Raw genomic sequence first — 24,374 nt, 5'->3', positions numbered from 1 at the left:
TCTAGTACAAAAACAGGATGATGGCATGTTTAAGCCTGTGTTGTATGCCAGTAGATCGCTAACTGATGTCGAACGGAGGTATTCCCAAACAGAAAAAGAGGCCCTGGGGATAGTTTGGGCATGTGAGAGGTTCCATTTGTATCTGTACGGAATTAAGTTTGATTTAATTACAGATCATAAACCGTTAGAGGTTATTTACTCAGCACGATCGAAACCATCAGCGAGAATAGAACGCTGGGTTTTAAGATTACAACGGTATACTTTTAGTGTTATCTATAGACCAGGAAGGTTAAATGCTGCTGATGCCCTCTCAAGATTGCCACTTGTAATAGAGTCTAAGAGAAATGTAGCTGAAGAGTATATATATTTTGTTGCAAAGAGTGCAACACCAATGGCCTTAACCACTAAAGAAATAGAACAAGTTTCAATGAAAGACGAAACAATGATATGCTTAAGGGAAGCAATCACTAATAATAATTGGTCAAATCCAAAAGTAGAAAGCTTCAAACATGTAAGAACGGAGCTAGCAGTAATAGGGAAGTTGATTTTAAGGCAACATAGAATTGTAGTGCCAGAAGAGTTAAGGAAACAAGTATTGAATTTGGCACATGAGGGACACCAAGGAATAGTAAAATGTAAATCTAGATTAAGGACAAAGGTTTGGTGGCCTGGAATCGATAGAGAAATTGAGAATTATGTAAAAGTGTGTCAGGCTTGTCAGGTAGTCGATAGACAAAGTAGACCTGAACCAATGAAACCAACCGATCTGCCACGAAAGCCATGGCAGCATATTGGTATTGATTTGTGTGGTCCGTTTCCTGGAGGGGAAAGCTTATTAGTAGCAGTGGACTATTATTCTAGATGGTTTGAGGTAGGTGTACTACACTCAACCACAGCAGGGAAAGTGATTGAGACCTTAGATAATTGGTTCACAACTCACGGATTACCAGAGATGATCGTGAGTGATAATGGTCCTCAGTTTAGAGGTGATGAGTTTAAGAGGTTCGTAAATGAGAACGGAATTTCTCACAGAAAAACTACACCTTATTCTCCTCAAGCAAACGGAGAAGTTGAAAGGCAGAATAAAACACTCCTAAAAGCTATTAGAGCAATGTCTGCCGAAGGGAAAGTGTGGAAGAGAGAGATTAATAAGTTTCTGTTGGCGTACAGAACAACACCACACTGTGTTACTGGTGAAAGTCCAGCACAATTGATGTATGGTAGACAACTCAGGACCAAGTTGCCTGAGATGGGTAATGAAGGGAGAGACCCAAACGATGATGATATTAGAGTTAAGGATTATGAAAGTAAAGTAAAACAGAAGGAATATTGGGATAAAAAAAAGAAATCGAAAGAATCAGAAATTAAGAAAGGAGATAAAGTGTTTGTGAAACAGGATAAGAAAAATAAGTTGAGTACGACTTATGGAGAGATGCCATATAGTGTAATAGAAAAGAAGGGAAACAGTGTTCAGATCGAAAACGATGAAGGTGTACAGAAACGAAGAAATGTAAAAGACCTTAAAAAGATTGAGTTTGAAAAGGGTAATGAGAAAGTAAATGAATCTGATGTTACAGAGTAGAAGTTTATAGTTTTAATGTTATAGTTTTAATGTTAGTTAATTTTAGTTGTTATCTTAAATGAGAAAAGAAGGGATGTAGTGTCTATAGACACGGCGACCGAGAGGTCAAAGGTTGTTGAGCACATAAAGTGTGTGTGCGGTTTTGTTGTGCTACGAGTACGAAAGTATCGATAATAAATGCACCGTTGTTTGTGTTAAATAGAGTTAACCCGTCTCGTGTTATTACTACATTGTTATGACGACTAAGAGAGTAAGTGTATAGGAACTTACAGAGGTAACTAACTTTACAACTGGTAAGGCCAATTTACACAGACTTTGGCCTTTAGAAGGATAATGCAATAAAACCGAGGTAATTTTAAGGTGTGTTTATGCATTTTTCAGCCCTACACACATATAACTCTACATCCTAGGTGAGGAAATAGGTTCCACTTTATTGCTTATGAAAAAATGCAACAGAATTTGAATGGACTCATTGATTTAGGTCTGTATGGTTGATTACTGTATATTAAGTACAATACTGAACTACAGACTTACAGCTTCTAACCATTCTGCTTGTTGTCTCCATTTTCGGAATCAAACCTTCCAGTCGTTTTGATGGTGTTCGTGCATCTTGCATAGTCGACTGTGCTCCATTGTGTCTCTCAAAAGTGAGATTGTCACCACCACTTAGAATCTGTTTGATAAATTATGAAAACTTGATTTATTCATTCAAATATTGGTAATTCAAGTTGCACTTATTAAAAACCATTTGATTCATTAATGTCAATAATAAATGAATTTGTTAAAAGACATTAATTACTATTGCAGAAAACAAACATCTCCTTTTAAAATCTAATATTAAATATAATAACTAGAATTTAATTCGTCACTTTGACGAATTATAGGTGATCATTTTTATAATTTTATTGACATTAATATTTTTTAAACATGCACGTATGTTAACATACAATCAGAAAATGTTGATGTATGCCATCCTATTATACGCTTATACTATAGTGCTGTGCCTATTATATGCCATATACATTATGTACAGTATATACTGTATATCTATATACAGTGTAGCATTGGTGAAATTACGGACACGTATCATGTTCTAATTTTTCGGCACTGATGACATTATCAAAATAAACTTGTGGATAACAATATCGAAAGATAATGAATTGAGCAATAAAATATAACAATTGGAAGAAAATTTGGCACGTAGAAGGGCGGTGCGCGCTCTTTCAAAATTGTATAACTTTGACGAAAGAGATGAAAAAACTACTTTTTAACTTCAACTGGCCATATGATAACGTCACAACATCCGATAGGCTTAATTTTTATAATAATTCATATCTACATTTCACCAGCTCTCATAATAAGTTATAAACATCAAGGTCAACTTTAATTCAGAAGAGCTGTAAGGTATTCAAATATACATTGTAGGTAAAATTACGTAACCACCGTTATTTAAATTTTAAGACGTGATAACATCATCCAAATAAAAATATTGGAAACTCATAAGTAACATAATTGGTTGAGGTAGAATATATTAAAAATTTAAAGAAAACCGATGACGAAAAAATGATGACGTCATACCATTTTATACGTCTAATGTGTATATACATTTATATCTACAACTCATTGGCTTCCAGAATAAGTTAAAAAAATTGGGGGTCATCATGCTTTCTGAAGAGTTATATTAATTTTAAAAAGGCCTTATTTTTTACTATTTTTAGCACTTTTGTACAATTAATGTGCGCATTTTGTCATTTTTAACCTGCTCGTATAGCGTTATTTTAAGTCGGAACAGACTCAAATTTGGTGAATGTACTAAGGATGGTGAGTAGAATACGATTTGTAAAAAAAAATCATATTTTTTACGCATTTTAAGAATTGCGCACGCAAAAATGCATTTTTGCGCAGTAATTTTTTGAAACACGCAAATGGCCTAACTCATGCTCTAAATTGATCAAAACTTAATTTGGAGCTTTTTAAATTTTTAACGCGCAATTTCACGTGCATGACCTTGAAAAATGTAAGTTTTTATTTGTTAATATTTTTATCCTTCACCTGAAGTTTACGTATAGTGAATTTTATTGATATGTGATAAAGAGTTATGGAGATATGATTGATAGTGTGATTTCACAAAATCGCGTATTAATGAGTGATCACGCTGAAAAGCTTACTATGGTTAAGTTAAAGTGTTTAAAAGACATTGTGAAAAATTTGTGATCATTGACATTTAACTTTTTGAGATAATTGTTACACAAAAAGTGTACAGAAAGAATAATAACAATAACAATAAAGATTTTGTACAATAACAATAGGTGATCATTTTATTCTAAATGATCACCTAATAATACCTTTACTGGTTTCTGCATACTTGTGGCCTCATTGTCTGTAGTCGATGGCAGGAATAAAGTGCATGGTACAGATTTTGAATCTAAAATTGGATTTTCATCAGGAAGGTGCTTTCCACTTATGCGATTTTGATATACAATCAACTGGTAGAGATGGTGGTCTTTATGCTGTCTTTTTGCAGTCATATGCCTCACTTTGAATCTGACATCAACATTGTCGCCTTGTTAAAAAATAAAATATATCACTGTGTGTCTGTCCACAACCCAATGATATCATGTACATGATACATGGTAATCAATTATGGAATTGATTCCTGGACTCTGGGATTGGAAGACAAACATGTTTACAAGCTACAGCTCCACTATATTCAATTATGTCATCATTACGTAACTAAAATTGGGAAATATTAAATCTCAGTTTTATTAATTAAAAAAGGTTAGGTTAGTCACAATAAACTTAACTATCCATGCTGAATTTACCTGTAAATGAATAACCAGGTGGCATTCCTTGTCTGAAATCTTCCAGCCTAGAGTTGTGGTGACCATCATGCAATCTGTCTATTAAGTCTTTCTCTTCTTGATGTACTTTCTCTTCTGTCTCTTTCCATTCTAGAAGTGGTTCTGCAAATGATTCACCAAAGGCTTCCAGTGTATCATTTGCAGACCTGTATGACATGGTGTCATACAGTGCTGCAAGCCGTTGAAATCCAACCTAATAAAATACAGAATTTTCATACTTATCATTTACATGTTTTTCCCACAGCAATATCCAACGTAACAAGTCAAATAAAAGTATATTATTGAAATTGAGGTTTATTACCTTTTTAAGCCCAGCCTTCTTAAGAATTATTCCCTTAAGCTTTTTCATTGCATTAATTTGCTCATTTTAGATGTTTAGAAGTTTGGAAATGCAATCTAAAATTGCTGGCATCAGGGTTGTGGTGTTTTTTTAAACATTACGTTGTAATTGTTTGATGAGAACTGTAGAAAATGAGGTGCTTTTTCCTTTAGCTCTTCGTGGAAGACATCCCAACTAAATTTGGCAAGCTCTTCCTTTGTTGTTTTTCTGAACTCTGACTCACTTTTGAGCAAATTGTATTTACCTGCAAACAATTGCAATTTGCTAATCTATATAATTCAACACAAATTCTATAATTCATTTACACAGTTTACTCAATATTTGCCTATAAAAACCCTCTTCAATAAGAAGAAAAATAAAAAAAGCTTGCATTTTCCTTAACAGTTTTTAAGTATTACCAGTACCATAAACAAGGTTACTTTGTAAATAACATATCATATAAAAATTAATATTTGTATTGTTTTACATTGTATTTTAGTTATTTGTATTTTGTTTTGATTATTATGATGCACTACTGGTTAGTTTGTTCTGCTTTTGCAAAACATCATCCCAAATAAAGTTATTATTATACTACATGCCTACCTCCTGTTTGATGATATTACAACATTCTGTAAAAACACATTCCTTAAGATGATCACAACTTAAAACAGCTCTACCAATACTGGAAGAATCACCAACAACAATCTGCTTGAGGACAGTGTTGAATTTGTGTTTTGCTGTTCTTGTCTGGGTACCACCAGGAAACGGTAAAATAATCTACAAAAACCACACACAGTAACACTCTATTAAGTTAATATTATTGATTAAATGTCGGCCTAGATTTATACTGTAATAAATCTTTGAGTTAATTCATTTTTATTATTGTATTTGTTAATATTAAAAAAGATAAGTTTTTATGACCCAAAATTCAATCGGAATGCATCATTTTTAAGCCTGTTTTAATTGATGTCGATTTTTTGTATTATAAATAATAATATAAGTTATATTATTGTCATTTATTTAATATTTATTTTGATTGTGAATTTATTAATTATTGGCTAGGCCTAGGCCTAATTGCTAGCCGAACTAGTTAGGCCTACTACTAAATTCTTACCTTTAGTAAAGTTAAGAGGCAATGAGTTTTTAAACTCGTAGGGAGCCTCTTCTCTCATATGTGTGTATGTGTGTGTGTTTGTCAAGTTTGTTTTTGAATGAATTTACACTCTTGCTATTGACAACAGATTCGGGCAGCGAGTTCCACTTGTTAATTACTCTTGTATCAAAAAAATTATTCCGTTTAGTTGAGTTCCATCTAGGTTTCTTTAATTTAAAAGTTGAGCCTCGAGTGATATTTGGACCAACTTCAGATGCTAATTTAAAAAAGGAGTGGCGATCTATATTTTCGTAACCATTCAAAAATTTAAAAACTTCGATGAGGTCTCCACGTTCCCTTCTTTCCTGTAAAGTTGGTAAACCAAGCTGTATCCTGCGCTCTTCATAAGGCAATTTTCTGAGTTTTGGTACAAGTTTTGTTGCTCGTTGTTGGATTTTCTCAAGTTTATTGATGTCTTGTTGTAGATATGGTGACCAGGCTTGAACTGCATACTCCATAACCGGACGCACAAGAGAAGAATAAAGCGACATAAACAAATGTAATAAATGTAATACCTAAATAAAAATATATTAATTATGAACAATAAAGAATAGGTCTAAGTATTTAAACGCACCTTAGTATTACTAGTACTTCTAGCATTTAAACTTAATCCCTTGTTCTCTGTGTCGTCGAGAGGGATGCTACCGAGTTGTGAGGGGCTTTCTCCGCGACATCCTAAGCTCAGCTCCATTTCCAAGCTTCTTTTTGTATTAGAAGAAGGCACTGCTGGGGCAGCTCTTTTTAAAACGGTTACCTGCTTTACAAAGCGAGCAAATGTGTTTTTAACTTGCCCTTTTAGTTTCTCAATATTTCTATGTATCGTTTTTATTTTCATGTCGCATAATCGACAACACGATATTCCGCTACCTTTGCTTTGGGTGACGTACATTGTTGAGGGCTAAGGAACTCATCCATGTTTTTGTGGCTGCGCGATAACTTTCATCCTGTATTGCACAATGTATTTAGAGCCCTAAAATGAGGTCCCTTGATTTGTTGATTCTACATCCATATATTTACATAAACCCGCCCCACATAACCAAATACGGTATGATAACCTACGTCATTCTTATCGGAGGTTTGCGGTCTGCAAATCGATTTCTATACGTGTTTCACAAGTCTGTATTTTCAGACAAAAATCAAAACGACGACGTGTGGAATGACATAAAAAAGACAATAAATACAGACTTGGAGCAAGTCTATCTCCTCTGGGACATTTCTTTTGATTGCTTACGGCAATCATTGGCTAATCCTGAGTTTGTCTTGAAACTCTGATGTAGGAAGTTCTCTTTTTAAAGATGTATTGTCCCTTGAAACACAAAAAAATGAAGGTCAAAATATTCTAAATTTAAATTGGTCATATCAAAGTAATATTAAAGTAATTCACTTTTAAGTCGAAAATTCGAGCCAAAAACAACAAGTTTACGTAATTAACAGTTAAATTAATTTGATTACATTTCGTATGGAAAATTGTCGCGAGAAAGTAAACAAAGATTTTAAACCACGAGTATACTAGTGACGCTCACAAATATCTCAAAGTAAAGACATTTAAATACAATGAATATAAATACATAACAGGCATCGACTTCTCAAGCGCTTTCGACACCATTCATAGAGACAAACTTCTATAGAGATATTCTAAAAGAAATTATACACGAAGATGAACATCGCATTGTCAGATTTCTTCTTAGCCAGACGGACCTTAACGTGCGTATTAAAGGTTCATCAGAGATATTCTCACTAGAGTCAAACATCGGAACATCACAAGGGGATAATTTGAGCCCTATATTATTTACAGTGTAGGCCTATCTGGAGCACGCACTTAAAGGATGTAGGCAAAAAATTTCTATTCCTCATACATTCCCATAATTATCGATCTATAGTTTTCTATGTTTCATAATGTTTGGGATTTTATTTGTGTTATACGAGCCTGTTGAAAATAAGCACTTCCTTATCAGTGGGGGATATTTCAAATTACTAAGCAATATCACTATTCTTTTGTGCACAAATGTAAAAAACTATGAAAAATAAACGGTGTGGTAAAAAATGTTATCACATGACTATAGGTAATATAACTTGAATTTTACGTTTCTGGAATTTTTATTCAACTTCAGAGTTTTATTTTCATGCTATAACAAAAATTATCCACCATCTTTTTTCAGTAACCATACATGTTATTACATTATGTTATTATTATTATTACTTAACTACTGAAAAAATTTTGGTTGGCTAGCAACCACGCAGCGCCATCTATTGTTGTGACGTCAGACCACAGAACTCTATAGCAGAATTTTGCCAAATTTTGTATTTGACCATTTTGTTTAAGGAAAATTATTGTTTTTTAGTAATCCGCACTTGGCGGATAACTCCTTGTTATTGTAAGGGATCAATATTTTTTTCTGTATTATTCTTCTTTCTTTCTCTCTTTTTTTTGTGCAGCGCGTTTCTCTAAAATGTGTAAACATAACATTTCATAACTTTGACAACATGTGGACATTCACCTGAAGTTGGTCACCTCCTATATTTTAAACACGTCAGAGTTGCGATTTTATGATTTTTTATGATTGATCATAGATTAAAAACTAAAAGTGATTTTTAATTGACACTTTGTGAAAGTTTAAGTCATATCAAGTGCAAACTTTTTGTGGATTAAAAATGGCAATTACAAGAAGTTACGCGCGCACGCGCATTTAAAATTTAAAAATGCGCAAAATTAATTTCTAATCAATTTTTTACGTGATTCATGACATTTTGCGCATGTCAAAAATTCCCGCGCGCGTGAAAAAAATTACGCGTAGAATTAACACGGATAATGAAAATCATGTTTTTTTCTCTTGAATTGTGATTTTCCAGCCTTTCCTAGTCATTTTCAAAAAGATTGACATCATTTTAAATTAAATGACGTCATACGAACACGTTGATTTAGACCATTTGCGCGCGTTTTAGTTGAAAAAGTTACAAAATGTTGTCAAAATTATGCCTATTTTGAATCTTTTATAGCTTCTCAGGATCAACGATTACTCCTAATTTTTTTAACTTAATGTGTAAGGAGATATGTTGTAGATATGAATTCATGCAGAATTTTTACCTCACGGATTTTGTGACGTCATCGTATGGCCACACGAATGTAAAATATAGGATTTTGTGTCTTTCGTTATTGCTCATCACATTCAATGGAGCGCATCACGCTTATCCGTATTCCATTTTCCCCGTGATTTTAATATTGTCTAGGTCAATCAACTATCTTTCGCATGAGTTAAAATATTTTAATTTTTGATGACGTCATCATGCCTAAAAATTACGTGGGTCATTAATTTCATCTTTACAGTAAATTTTAATCTGTTATAGCTCGTAAGAATAAAATGTGAAATCACGATTAAAACGTTTTCTGGAAGCTATTGGATTGTAGATACGAAATCATGTAAACATTTTGCCAATCGGATGTTGTGACGACGTAATCATATGGCCAGTTAAATAAAAAAAGTCGTATTTTCATCTTTTGCGTCATAGTTCATTACATTTAAAAGAGCGCGCATCAATATCTCTCGTATTCAAATTTCTTCTACACGTTAATATGTTCTTGCTGAGATAATTTCATTCCGAAATTGCTACCTTCGCGTTTCATTTTGAAACCGTCAACATGGAATAAATAGAGGGTCCCGTAATTTCACCTATTCTACACTGTATGTAATATGTATACAGATTATCCTGTGTATACTATATGAAACAAAATAACAGAATTCAGCAATAACAACATATCATATTCTTCAATTCAGGTCATAATGCCATAATCTTTTTCTGTTTGCAATATTCCAACGTATGAAGTGCACGTGGCGTAACCATATTTTATGTTTAAAATTCATGCCTGTACCTGTTAAAATTTAACCTAAAAGTTAACAAAGATAAAACTGATCCGTGCCATAATAAAACGAAAAGAAAAGGAAGAATGGAGAAAAACAAACAAAATAGGATCACTTCTGGAAGATAGCGAGGATATCGCACGCCGCAAGCAACTCGCGTCAGTTTCATTTCACCGTTTTAAGTCCAGCAGCCAAATGCCTATTTTTCATAACCTTGCAATGTTTTCTATATTTTTTTATTGATTCTCGATACCATCAGATCAGATTGAAGATAAATTTTTTTACTGGACGGCTGTCAGCATTTGAACAATTTTGACCTTTGACCTCTTTTCGCCAAATCTAAGTAACGGCAGGTCGGAGAGAATTAAAACTAGGAGCAAATTGTTCCCAAGATATACATTTATATTCAGTTTAACAGATGTTTATGCTTGAAAATGACCGGAAGTGTGGTTATTGACTTTTGACATAATTTAATAAGTTTAGGCCTATATTATAATAACATAAATTAATAAATATTTGTCGCAGGGAGCAGATTTTGGTGTCAAATTGTTCACAATATATGTTTATAATTTCCATAATGCAACATTTTTTCAAAAAGTTACTGAAACACGCATTTGTTTTTCTGTAATTTTAACCTTTGATCTGTTTTTCTCATCTAATAACGATATGGCATAGAGATTTCTAAGCGCAAATTGTTTATAATAGAAATTTTTATTCAATCTAATGGATTATACTGTTTGAAAAATACAAGCGAGATTATTGCTTTGAAATCCTGTACATAAAGAGCCTATCGGGGTGGATTTTAATTCAAAGAGGTGTGAAAGGAGGTGGTGGCATGCGGTGATTGTTTGGTAACATTATAACATTATATCTTAATTTAAAGAAAAGCACTGACCCCGGTGTTTAATTACTTAAAGCAATAAATTCCAATCAACTAAATAAAAAATTTACTATACTATTACTACTACTATACAGTACAATGTCTTTCAGAAAAATTTGACAGGCAATAGTGAAGCAGAATGGTCAGAAGTTATTGGACAACATAATACAGTGTGAATACGTCTCAACCAAAATTTGGGCTGCAGACCAACTTAAAGATTTATTGAGTACATTTCCTACTACATGGACCAATGAAAGGGATTCACAGTTCGATCGATATATATCCGAAGATTCATTTTGGGCAAATCGATATGAGTTCCTTAAGAATCGCAGCCTTTTCCCATATGGGTGAATCCATTTAAGACAGTTTTATCCAGGTATCATCTCCAATAAAGGGCATGTATGGCCCATAGAGAATCCGGAAGTTACCCATGGTTCATTTTGGAAAATCCATATGGGTTCTTTAACGATCGATGATTCACAGGCTTTTCCAATGGCTCAATCTTGGAACCCACAGTTTTACTGAAGGATCGGCCTTTGGTTTCATTTGAGCAAATCCATATGGGTTCCTTAAGGATCGAAAGTGCACAGGCAGCTTTATTTCATGGGCCTGTGTATATGAACCCACAGTGTCACCCCTTATATTTCCAATATGGGGCTTTGTGTAGGCCTAGTCCAGACCACAAAGTAAATGGCCATGGAGGACCGGCCATTGGGTTAATTAGGACAAATCCATAAATGTTCCCTAAGGATCGAGGGTGCACAGGACATAACTTTATGAACCCACATTTCACAATACAATATTTACAATAATTTGGTTTTATTGCATATAGTTCAATCTATGAACTATTTACCCCATATTTATAATTTATACTACAGGGCCACATAGATAATCCGAAAGGGTCCTTAGAGGATTCATTCGGGAAAATCCATATGGATTATTTTAGAATCCTATGTGTGCAGGCAATTTTTTCCTGTATGGGCCAGCCTATTGGGACCAAATGTTTTACCCATTTCCATTACAGAGCTGGTATGGCCCATAGAGAACAGAAAATATCCGATCCCACTTGGCAGCCGTCAAGTACACAAATTCTTCATTCTGATGGTACAGGTATTGAGAATAAAAATCCCTAAAAAACAAGGCCATTATATACATGGAGTCGCGTGCTCAAGTTAGTGTTTACCGACCAACCGACCGACATAGTGAGCTGTAGAGTCGCGTGTAACGCGACTAAAAACTATAGAAGACATTGCAAGGTCCTTGGCTGCCGGACTTTACATAATATATGGATACGAAAGGACAACGTTAATTAAAGAAAAAGTCCGACCAAAATTATACAATGCCCTAGTTAAACCAATACTATTGTATAACTCGGCAACATGGGGATTGAAGAACGAAAACTCGACGCAATGTGCCCGGAACCACCGGTAGGTGGCGCTGTACGGTACACACCTTAGAATGGTTGCAAGGCTGGAAACGCTGAAAAACATACAAAACACTATATATCTGAGCCTAAAAGTGAATTTTATTATTTTATTTAAAGTACCTGTGACGTCACAAAGAACTTCATCTTCGGCATGTCTTCGGAAGCATTGGGATGTTCGGAAATATCACCCAAACAAAGTTCAAAATGATCATGCTGATTGGTCGGTTAAAATGCTTACGTATATGTTTTATTCATTCATATAAAAGTAAAACCCGATTGAATCGACGAGCTGGATGGCTTGAGCTTGTATTGAGGTGATTGCCCAGGGGGTTGCAATAATTCTCTACTTGACAATCTTTTTTAGTTTGAGAGAGATTATTTAGAGGGTTAGGTTTTTAGGACGAGTTTTATTACTTATGTTTTTATCGAGACAAGTTCATAGTTAATAAAATTAAGCCGTCAGACAGATAGATGCACTATTAGACTAAACAACGATGCCACATACATGACCAATGTGAGTACAGACACTATCCCAACATTCACTTCCAACAAAATCAGTAGGTGAGAGGATGCATTCCCCGTATGGGTAATGCATCCTCTCAGCACCAGAATCCTTTATCAACAACAGTCATCTTCCAAGCACATTCATCTTTTAATTATTGTGCAACGGCACAACATCTATAAATGTACGGGTAGCCCTTTCATCTGACCAGACGCAACACATGGCATTTAACTCTGGATACATTTCATCGGAAGCATTTAAGAAAAATTATCAATTCGCTATCCATATAAAATCAAAAACATAAAATTATACGATAGGTAAAAATAAAGCAGCCGAGGCGGGAAAGTCATCAGACTATCTGGCGGACCGGCAATAAACTAAACTAACTAGTTCTAGAGTGAATTTCAAAGTATAAACTCTTTGGGGATTTTGCGGCAATTGCCAATTTGAATCTCATTGAGTTGACAAGCATTTTAGTAATGCAATCCAACCGAGATTCAACCCGGAACCTTCTTCGTGATATGCAGATGTCTTAACCATAAGACCACTGGGGCTTCCATGGTATTGTTCAAACCCGATTGTATAGCGACTCTCTAATACCCCTTTTACACTATCACCGTAACAGCGGTGTAACCCCGCAGTTGTTAGTACACCGGGCCGGGCCGTTAAACGCCGGTGTTGTGGTTTTTATTGACTGGTGTAAATGGGAAAATCAAACCACCCCGGTGTGCTCTCCCCGGGGTGAAACGAAGCTGAATGTTTTCCGCTGTACCTTCCGCTGTAGATTCGACTACACCGGAGACACGAAGTGTAAACGGTTTTTGTGGTTCAACACCGAGCTGTTAAAGGTCATTGACGTGAAAATGTAACATGTTGTCACAGAAACACAATATATTATGCAAACAAAATAGGGTTTTTTGCTTAAAATACCTTTTTTTTTGCCTCAAATAATAATTGTACGATATATTGTGCTGTTCGTTATTTTCTTTTAAAGGCACAAAAACATTTGTGATTTTTCTTTTCTGCTGAAAATATTGAAATTGTTCGTAAGCATTCTACCTTACCAGAAAGCTTAAAATAATGTAATATTTGTGTAGATATCTATGTAGGCCTAATTATTGAAAAAGTAAAAAAAATATATAATACTGACGTCTCAATGGATGAAATGATATCTTTTTTAGGAACTCAAAACGTACCATACAATAATTAATTTTCCTTCATTGATACATTGTTATGCTAATTAACAAAAACATTTTTTATTTTAAATACCTACCGTACCTACCCTATTTTTAAGCCAACCTAACAATTTAAGGCCTATTTAATGTATGTACAGTCTACAAGGCGGAAATGCAGTCATTTTAAAAAGAAAAATAATTGTTAATGTTTAAAATAATAAATGATAATCTTAATAGCCACAAAGAAAATTTAACACTGGACTACATTCAAAATTAAATAAATTGTGTGTAAATTCGGATTATTATGTTTTGATATGAGATTTGTCGATATGTTCCAGTGTTTAAACGTTTAAACCATAGACAGTTAAGTTCTACGTGTGCGCTCGCAATGGTGATTTGATTGACAGCACCGGGGTGATCGATGTTGTGTAAATGGGCGCAACTCGAGTTCATCTCGCAGTTTGTTTGGCTAGTTTAAATGGAAATTGCCTCCGAGTTCAACTCGTGTTCCTCTCCCAGTCGATAGTGTAAAAAGGGTATAACATTCTTGGGGTATACACCAGAGATCAAATTGATACGCCCTCATCTTTCAGTATTTTTTTCACGAAGCGGGATCTCCGAAGAGATACTTTTATATATATAAACATTACAGGCACATAATATATTCTAAACCACCCGGTAAAATACTTAAATTTAATAATTAATGCTTCTAATCCAGAGAAGCATTCGTTCAGCAAAGAAATTTTTTTATGATAAATCAATGCGAGGCCTTAAAAATAATGATCTGGCAACATGGCATCACAGTGTACGTAAACTGTGCAATCTAAAAAATCGAACCATGCTAAAATTCCCTGGCCACTCAAATCAAGATCTTGCAAATGATATCAATAACCACTTTGCATCTGTGTGCCGACAGCTTCCCCCAGTTGATGTAAATGCTCTTCCTGCATATTTGCCTTCACCTGAACCCCCGCCAAAAATTTTCCTGGACAAGTCAGACGATTGATTAATAAACTAAAGTCAAAGAAGTCTAGTCACCCTGATGACTTGCCAATTAAACTTATAAAAGAATTTACCTTTGAAATTGCTATCCCACTTGCCCATATTTTTAATTGTTGTCTTAATGAAGGTGTATTTCCCGAGTTATGGAAGTTAGCAACAGCCATTCATGTTCCAAAAATGTCTAATGTGACATCATTTCAAGACCTCTTTCCAATTTCACTTACCCCCATCTTTGCCAAGTTGTTTGAGTCATTCCTTACTGATTGGGTGACTAGTGACATTCATGAACATTTAGATATTAAACAATTTGGTTGCCGTAAAGGCTCATCTACTAGCCATTATCTTGTGGACATGATTCAGTCTGTAATTAGTGACATTGAAAAGGTGATTCTTTTGTGGATATTTGTGCCGTTGATTTTACGAAGGCCTTCGACCGAATTGACCATACGGTCATTGTTAAAAAGCTAGTCGACATCGGAGTGAGAACATCTATTATTCACACCATCTGTAGCTTTCTGACGGATCGTAAAATAAATACTAAACTTAGTTCATCCTTTTCCCCTTATGCCAACATCACATGTGGGATTCCACAGGGTACAAAGCTTGGGCCAATTTTGATTCTTATATTAGTCAATGATATCTCTATGGAAGGCTGCAGATGGTGGAAGTACGTTGATGATCTCACTCTTGGTGACACTGTTTTTTGAAAAGAAATATTCCCCCTTCTAATTATTACCTTAGCGGTACAACACTTAATGTTGTTTCGTGTATGAAGCTCCTTGGACTTATAATCCAGGATGACTTGAAATGGGATAATAATGTCAGTGACATGGTAAAAAGAGCATCCAAAAGGTTGTATACGTTATATATCCTTAGAAGGGCCAATGTACCAGTTCATGATATGTTATCCGTTTATGTTTGTTATATTCGCCCAATCTTAGAATACGCCTGCCCTGTGTGGCATGGAAGAATCAATAAGGCCCAAATATCGACCATTGAAAGAGTGCAAAAGAGAGTTTTACGTATTATTCTGGGTCTCGCTTTCCTTACGTATGATTCAGCTCTTGAGCTTACAGATATGACCACTCTCGCATCCAGACGAGAGACGTTGATTAAAAAATTTGGAGAAAGGCTCTTGAAATCGGAATTGTACAGAACTATTTTGCCCGACTACCGCATTATTACTAGAGAGCTTAGATCAACCACGGTAGATAAACCCCTAATTAATATGCCTGTTTGTAGAACTAACCGTCTTAAGACCTCGGCCCTTACTATAAGTAGAATCCTTAATTTAAACAGTACCTAAACTGATCACGCTGAAGATGGCTATGTTATAAATATTTACATATATAGGCCTATGCATTTGTATATAAATTTTGTAATTTTTTTAACATAATTTTGTTTTTTTAACTGACTTTTTCAAATTTTTTAATGTTTTGTATAAATTTTTGTATTTTTTAAATATTTGTGTTTCCATATATATATATATTTTTTTGTAAATCAACAATTTCAGCCTTCGGGCTGCATGTTTTTCATTATATAAACCTTAATAAATAAATAAATATGAGGAAATCTGTGAAACCGATCTTCGAACCCGGAACCTTCTGCTTGATATGTCCTAACCACAGAGCCATATGGTATTATCACAGATTTTCACCCACCAAATACATTCTCTCATACAACAAACGCCCTCACAATCAGTGGAGGCCTAACTAGTCAGAACATGGAGGAAATATACAGTATATTTCCTCCATGGTCAGAATAAATTCCAACTTTAATACGTAACGATTTTTTAAATAATATTGTGTATATGTAAATCAATTGTCTTGCGTAGCACTGTGTAAATTATATATAAATCATACTGTCAAATTATAGAAACAGTGCTCATATTCGGAACATGATCTCATAATCGCGTCGAGCATAGCTCATTGGCGAAAGTTCCATATTTTTTCACCTGTCACCTGTCGGTGTCCTCTGCTCGAAGCAGATTGACTGTCATGGATTTCCATTCTTTCCTCAGCTGCGCCTTTCTCACACACTGCTCATAACTCATTATTGTCCATTCCTTTATGTTGGTTGTCCATGTAAAACGTGGCCTACCTCTGCCTCTTTATCATCATCTAGTATTTCCCTTTGAAGACTTTCCTTCCTTATGATATGACCAACCAATTCTAGCTTTCTTTTCTTGATGGTATAAACTAGACATCTATTAGCTCCCACTCTTCTCAACACCTCTGCATTACTAATACTATCTTTCCATGTGATCTTCATTATGCGCCTGTATACCCACATTTCAAATGCTTGAATCCGGTTTATATTTGTGTTTAAAGTCCACGTTTCTGCTGCATATAATAACTTGGACCATACGTAGCATTGTGCTAACTTTCTTCTTGTGCTTACTTTTAAACCTTCAAAAGCCGCGCGAGCAATTTCAATCCGTCTGCGCACTTCCTTCTCACATTTAGCATCTTCTGTCATGATGATGTGTCCCAGGTAAACCAAGTTCAAGTTCAAGTTCAAGTTAAAATTTATTGTCAAATACAAAGTAAATGAAATTTGCCTTCCAAGGTTCAAATTACAATAAAAAAAATAACAACAGTTAAAAACATACAATACTATACAATGGATAAGATAATAGATAAGAAATATGCTATGTATAAAACATTATGAACAGTATAAATATTAAAATACTATATAAAGAATAAAATATAAAACGTCTCAAGTTATCTTTTAAATTGCTTGTTGTATTGCCTGATTGCACACGGAAGAAATGATTTATTATGACGCTCAGTCTTCTTAATTGAAGGAATTATCCTTCCGGATCTACTGAAATTTATAAAGTTAAAAAGAGGATGAGACTGGTCGTTAATTATACATTTTAGTTTTTTCTCCATAACCTTATCGCATATATCATGGATAGATGGGACGTTTGCACCTATTACCTTCTTAGCCATTTTTATTATTCTCTGTAATTTATTTGAGTTATACTTAGATAAACTATTTATCCATACAATACAGCACATAATATGGACTGTATCATAGCCATGCTTGACACTTGATTTAACTGCTTGCCATCAAGTTGTATATGGACATTAGGTGTTAATTTTCTTTTATGGATAATCATCACTTTGGTTTTAGTGATATTCATCTTCATTCCGTAGGCCTATAACAGACATTCTTCATTTATCATAGTGATTAAGCTTTGGAGGTTGCTTTCGCTGCTGGATAACAATACTGTATCATCAGCGTACCTCAGATTGTTGATGTTAATTCCTTCAATCACAACACCTTCTATAGCTTCTGCAGTTTTAAGAATATGTCTCTGGCGGTATTCGAACCTGCGACCCGCTTACTGGGCGAGTATCATACCACTAGACCACAAAGCCATATATGGTATTATCACAGATTTTATATACACATATATACACACATTAGGCACAGAAAATTAATTCTAAAACCACCCGGTGATATACTGAAATAAAATATGTGAGAATGAGAAAAAGTCGCCCCCAACCGAGATTCGAACCCGAACTTTCCGCTGGATATTCAGATGTCCTAACCATTAGGCCACTGGGCTTTTATGGTATAGTTATTGTATATTCGTCGTCCGAATTCGATTGTCGCACCTTTTGATTAAACAAAATATTGACGATAATATACAGATAAACTTTTCTTGACGTTTAAACGGTTGATACAAAGAAGGTTATATAAAAGTCAAGGGTATGTTTGCCTAACCTCTACTGAACTTATATAGATTGAACAAGTTATACAGTACCGTACTGTTGCAATCACGCTAACAACTACCGGTTAAATGTTGCGTTTCTGCTTTTTAAGATGAAGCACCTATTGTAGGCCTATATAATAATACGGAGGCCTACCTATGTTATGTATGTTATTTTCTAGCTTATTTAGTAGGCCTATAGAAATTCACTATAGGTAGAAGTTATACAACATAATACACAAAAGATTTTTTTAAATAGTTAAATTATAACTCTCACACTTGACGGGTATACAGTGGGCCTAAATATATAAAATCAATAGCAAATTTGTTTGTATAAAATAAAATGATGGAAAACATTTCTTAATTAATGATAATTATTTGATTGCATACTTGTGTGTACTTAATCCCCTTTCACCGAAAAATAAAGACCCAAAAAATAATTTCGCTTATAAAAAGACAATATAGAGTTAAATATAACTTGTACCTGTTAGACAATGGGCTTCCGATTACTCATTTTTTCTTTAATATTTTTCCCGATCCATGATGTTTGGTTAACGGAACTTGTGCAACCAAAATATAATAATAAACGATGTTGAAATTTCTTGGAATAGAAATAGCTTGTAGACTTAATTAAACAAATAAAACATGTTAAACGTATATAAACAAAAATTGCTAAAAACATCAGTATAATATATCAATTAAGACACCTTCTATATAAAGTAGTGTATTATTTATTTTGTATAATTCACTAGTATTACCATTAATTATTATTGTCAATATTAGTATAACACGACTGTTTGGACAAAACCGAATTTTATTAATCATTTAAAACATTTACACCCACAATAGATACATACAATTCTAGATTAAAGGATGTATTCAATTTAGATAAACCCAAAACGGAATAAAAAAGACAGTTTTTCATATCAAGTGCTAGATGGAATACTCTAGAAAAACCGGTACAAAATTCCACAAATTAAAATACTTGATGTAATTTTATGTTGTACCCCTTATTGTAATTAAAGTTTCTGTTTACATTTTTTTTTTCTCTTTTTTTTTTAAAATTAGTAATGTATTAAGTTGATCACGGCCTTTTAGATGAACACTTTTGTGGTGATACAAGATTTTTCGATGTTAAAGTATTAATATTATCATAGTTATCGTTGTCGTCATCGTTAGTATAAATAATAATAATAATAATAATAATAATAATAATAATAATAATAATAATAATAATAATAATAATAATAATAATAATAATAATAATAATAATAATAATAATAATAATAATAATAATAATAATAATAATAATAATAATAATAATAATAATAATAATAATAATAATAATAATAATAATAATAATAATAATAATAATAATAATAATAATAATAATAATAATAATAATAATAATAATAATAATAATAATAATAATAAATAACACATTTCTACTAGTATTTATTTCTTTAAATATATTTTCATAAACACTTTAACGTTGTTTACATTTCTTTGTGTAGTATTGTTGTATTTCGTTAGTAAACTTGTTTGAAATTATAATTTAAGAACTGTTTTTTGTTTAATTAGTAAAATTGTTATTTAAAATTGGATTATTTCTTTAATGCGCATTAGTATTACATTTCTTTACCCTGCCAAACAGTTTAAACGGGTTTCATTGGGGTCCTGCATTCAACATTATACCTGAAATCAAATCAACGGGAAAACAAAAACGTGTGAGGCAACTCTCCTTTTTTGCAAAAAGGACCTTAACCATAACATTGGACTGTCATTCCTTTGGGTGTCGAGAGTGGCTTTTTGTAATACCACTCTTTATGAAAAGGAAGCCATTCAGTTTTGAAAACATTTCTGATGATGGGGTAAGAAAATCGCAGTTTAGAATTAGTCTAGCTGGTCTTTTCATACACTTGTTAAGCAAAGAATTATGTGATATCGCCCTCCCCATACTGTACCGTACAGCAGTAGTCCAGCGATGGTCTAAGCTTACATAGAGTATGTTTGCGTTGGGGACACAATACCGTACTCTGCTTAACATGTGGCGTCCAACTTAAAGTCTCATCAATTATTACCCCTAGGGCATTTACAACGTATTTCTCTAACAGTAGTATCAATATTAATATTAAAATCTACGTTATTATTAAAATTTTCTTTTTGGATCCGATAGGCATAGAATTAGTCTTTTTAGCATTTATTGGAAGTTTGTTTCTGGTGGTCCACTCGTTGACAGCTTCTAGTGCAATATTCAAATTTCTTTCAATTTCTTTAACATTGCCAAAACTGCATGTCAAAGTTTATATAACAAAAATAAATGTCGTGATTTACCAAGTCAAAAGGTTTGCTGAGATCTATGAAAGGTCTACCAGTAATTTCTCCTCGCTCAATAGCATGAACACATTCGTTTGTAAGATCGTGTAACATCGTTTCCGTTGAGTGTAGCGGTCTGAATCCTGATAGACAGGATGGAATAAGACTATTTTCACTTATAAACGAATAATTAGCGGAGTGCACCCATCTCTCTAATATATTTGAGATGATTAATAAGATTGAGATAGTCTTGTAATTGTCTGTCATTCATTTATTATCACATTTGTCACCTCTCTTGTGATTATTATTATTAGGCTTCAAGAAATTACCACTTTTCATTCCACAAAGAGAAAAAAGATATTGTCATTGTCAACCCGAAAAATGAATGAAATAACAAAAATAAATAATAATTTTATCGGAAACGGAATACTGTATTAATTAATTTATAAACATATTTAGGCCTACGTGGATAGTACATCATTTTCTTATAAATAATTCAATAATCCACGATAAGACAAACAATTAGTAAGGCCCTAGATAACAAGACAATATTTATCGTTTGAAATATATACTTTTTTAATTTAAAATAAAGCATCGGATATATGTTTTTATACAAATAGTCCCAAATTAAAATGTTTCTCTAGAATACTTGAGTCGATATTTTTTCCATACCGTAACCTTGTAACCTCTAGTTTTGTGGTCTGTGAACCTCGTGCTTCTTTTAGCAGTGATGGGTTAAAGTAATTATAATATTAATAACAGAAATAAGGAAATTAAAGTAAATAACGATAATAATACTTTCAAGACGGTCCCTCATTGAAGTGTGCTAGTTGATAATGCGATATACAAACGGAAGTAAGAAATTCCGATGCGTTTTCAAATACTATCTACCAGAAAGGTCATATCCAAAACTTGTACTTTTTAATACATAACCAGTACAGTACTGTAGGCCATAGAAATGTTATGAATATGATCCAATATCGTTGACAAGAAATGTTATTTTACTTATAACCGGAAGCATTAATTATGCCTTGCTCATTATGAATAGGTACATTTAGGCCTAATAGTCTGTTACTATTATCAGATCATAGATAGGCCATATTGAAAATAATAACTATAGAACTATAGGCCTAAACCATACATATCAGTAAATTATTCTGTGCCCATCAAGGCTCTCGATTTCGATGTTTTTCGTGTAGGTGATAGAGCAGCATTCGATTGTACTGATGCACAATATTTTAACAGAAAAATAAACCGGTAATGAAATGGACAATTGTAAAAAAAGTGTTGAAAAACATAATTATCGAATAATTGTGGGGGAAATAGATTAATACAACAATAATTATAATGATAATGGAGAGGATACAGTATTGATTTAGGTAGATAGATAAATATTAGGCCTAATTATGTTGGTGGTTAAAAGAATGTTCTAATAGATTAGGCCTATAGGCACATTTTTGTATTTGAAATATCACGGTACGGTATTCTATTACAGAAATGTGCAATATTATGATAGATATAAAGGTTCATTATAAAATGGAAAGTGTTACAAATTCAACGACGTTTATTTATACAGATGATACAGAACTAGAAACCTATCATGAGCCTTCATTAGAAAAGTTAACATTCATTTTGATCCGCTTTAACTGTATTTTGTGTCTTTTATGTGTAAACTGACTTTAGGTTTGGGTCTGTATCACCCACTAACGTAACAATCAACCACTAATGTAACATTAACCACTAACGTAACAAAAATCAACCACTAATGTAGCAATTTCATTAACCACTAACGTAACAACAGTTTAACCACTAACGTAACAAACTTCATTACCCACTAACGTAACCAAATGTAACCACTAACGTAACAACAGTAGAAAATGTTGAGATATGTTTAGACTTGGTGGTCGATTAACAGACAAACGTTGTATATTAGCCAAAGCCAAGTCAAAGATTTTAGTGAAGAAATGAAGAATTTAGTTAATGTAATGTAACACCATTATTTATCAAGTTAAAGAGAGCTGACGAAAAATAGACAAACAGGACTGAACTCAATTCCTAGGTTTTCAACTTTCAAAACAAAAAATACGAGTTTTTAAAGTCTAAGACGTTAAGAAGTCTTAACATTTTCTCCTATTCATTCATAATAACATTTATTTCTTATCATTTCAAAGTAAACAAAATAACAATTTAAATATAAATAATTAAGAGGCAAAACAGAACAAAAAAGTAATAACAAAAAAAAAAGGATCCCAATGGAAATAAGCTGATAAGCTTTTTGGGCTATCCTGGAAAATCTCTTATAAATGTATTATTTGTAATGTCCGTAATTTATGTTATCACTTTGTATGTTTTTTTTATGATGATTTTCCAAATAAATTCAAATCAAATCAAATCAAACATTTGGAGGTTTCCCTCCAAAAAAACTTGTGACGGGTAGCCAGTTAAGAAGTTGTAATCATATTGAAGTTTAAACAAACAGAAACAAAACAAGACAAACAAACAAGTAAAACAAGACAACGACAAGTTAATAATAATTGTTACGTTAGTGGTTAAATTTTGTTACGTTAGTGGTTAAACTGTTGTTAGTGGCTAATGAATGTTACATTGGTGGTTGATTTTTGTTACGTTAGTGGTTAATGTTACATAAAGCTTGGTTCCCACTAGGACACAACGCAAGGACGTAAGACGCAACGCAAGCGAATTGACCAATCAAAAGCAATGGATTATTCGAACCGAGAGAACGAGATTGATCGTCTGAAATACATAATTTTTCATACGATGTCCAAGGCGATGGTCCAAGAGATGTGTTATAAATTTATGTTCGAGAGGGTCATTGACTGTATTTTAGAAAAAAAACACGTGTATTACACCTATTATTATAAACCTTGCCCAAGGGTCTACGGTAATTTGAAAGTGCAGCCTACACAATTGGCATATTGTAGGTATAATACTAAACACGGTTTCAAAAGAAACACCGCAGACTACAATAGATAATATAATTTGCCTCTTCAGCTATTATTTTCAATTGAAAAAAAAGTAACAGTTCGTTAACATAAAAGCTAATTTTATACAGTATAATACATAAATGTAAATAAAAAACGAGTAGGTACCATATAACACATTCATACACTTCTATTCATTTGCACTCAACAGCCTATCTCGGAATGAAGCCCATATATCACGAAAAGATGTCCAGCGGGGGCTTGATTTCAATATGGGCTTCTTTTCGAGGTTTCACGGTATAGACCTACCAGTACATTGGCACTTTTAAAACAATATATATGGCTTATCGCATATAAAGTGTTGTACGTACCGTATCCGTCAAAGTTGATTTTTCTTTATCTTTTTACGTAAACGAAGAGTACTATTTTGTACGTTATTGTTGGAACTTTGATAAATCAGAAAGACACGGTTTGTTTTTTTTAATCGATTTTTGTTATCTATGTAAATGCATTTAAAATAACATAATCCAATCATCGATAATAAGTTTCTAGAACCAAACTGAATTATCATCCTATTTTGCTGATCTGACAAAAGACAAATACAGAGATTCTTCTCAAGGGCAAGTTAGCGGCTTGAT

General features: G+C 33.3%; 1 protein-coding gene across 1 annotated transcript in view; it reads left to right on the top strand.

Moving 5' to 3' along the window:
- The window catches only part of LOC144845837 (uncharacterized), a 339,583-nt gene extending 316,581 nt beyond the window's left edge, over window positions 1-23,002 (top strand). Inside the window, exon 4 of the transcript XR_013612599.1 lies at window positions 22,910-23,002. The gene's annotated coding sequence lies outside the window, so the exon portion shown is untranslated. The remainder of the gene's footprint in view (window positions 1-22,909) is intronic.
- Window positions 23,003-24,374: the final 1,372 nt, after the last annotated feature.

Source organism: Antedon bifida, chromosome 1 (assembly GCF_963402885.1).
Source record: "Antedon bifida chromosome 1, ecAntBifi1.1, whole genome shotgun sequence".
NCBI classification, from domain to species: domain Eukaryota; kingdom Metazoa; phylum Echinodermata; class Crinoidea; order Comatulida; family Antedonidae; genus Antedon; species Antedon bifida.
Note: the sequence above shows the minus strand (reverse complement) of the source record. Positions and strands in the feature narration are given on the sequence as shown.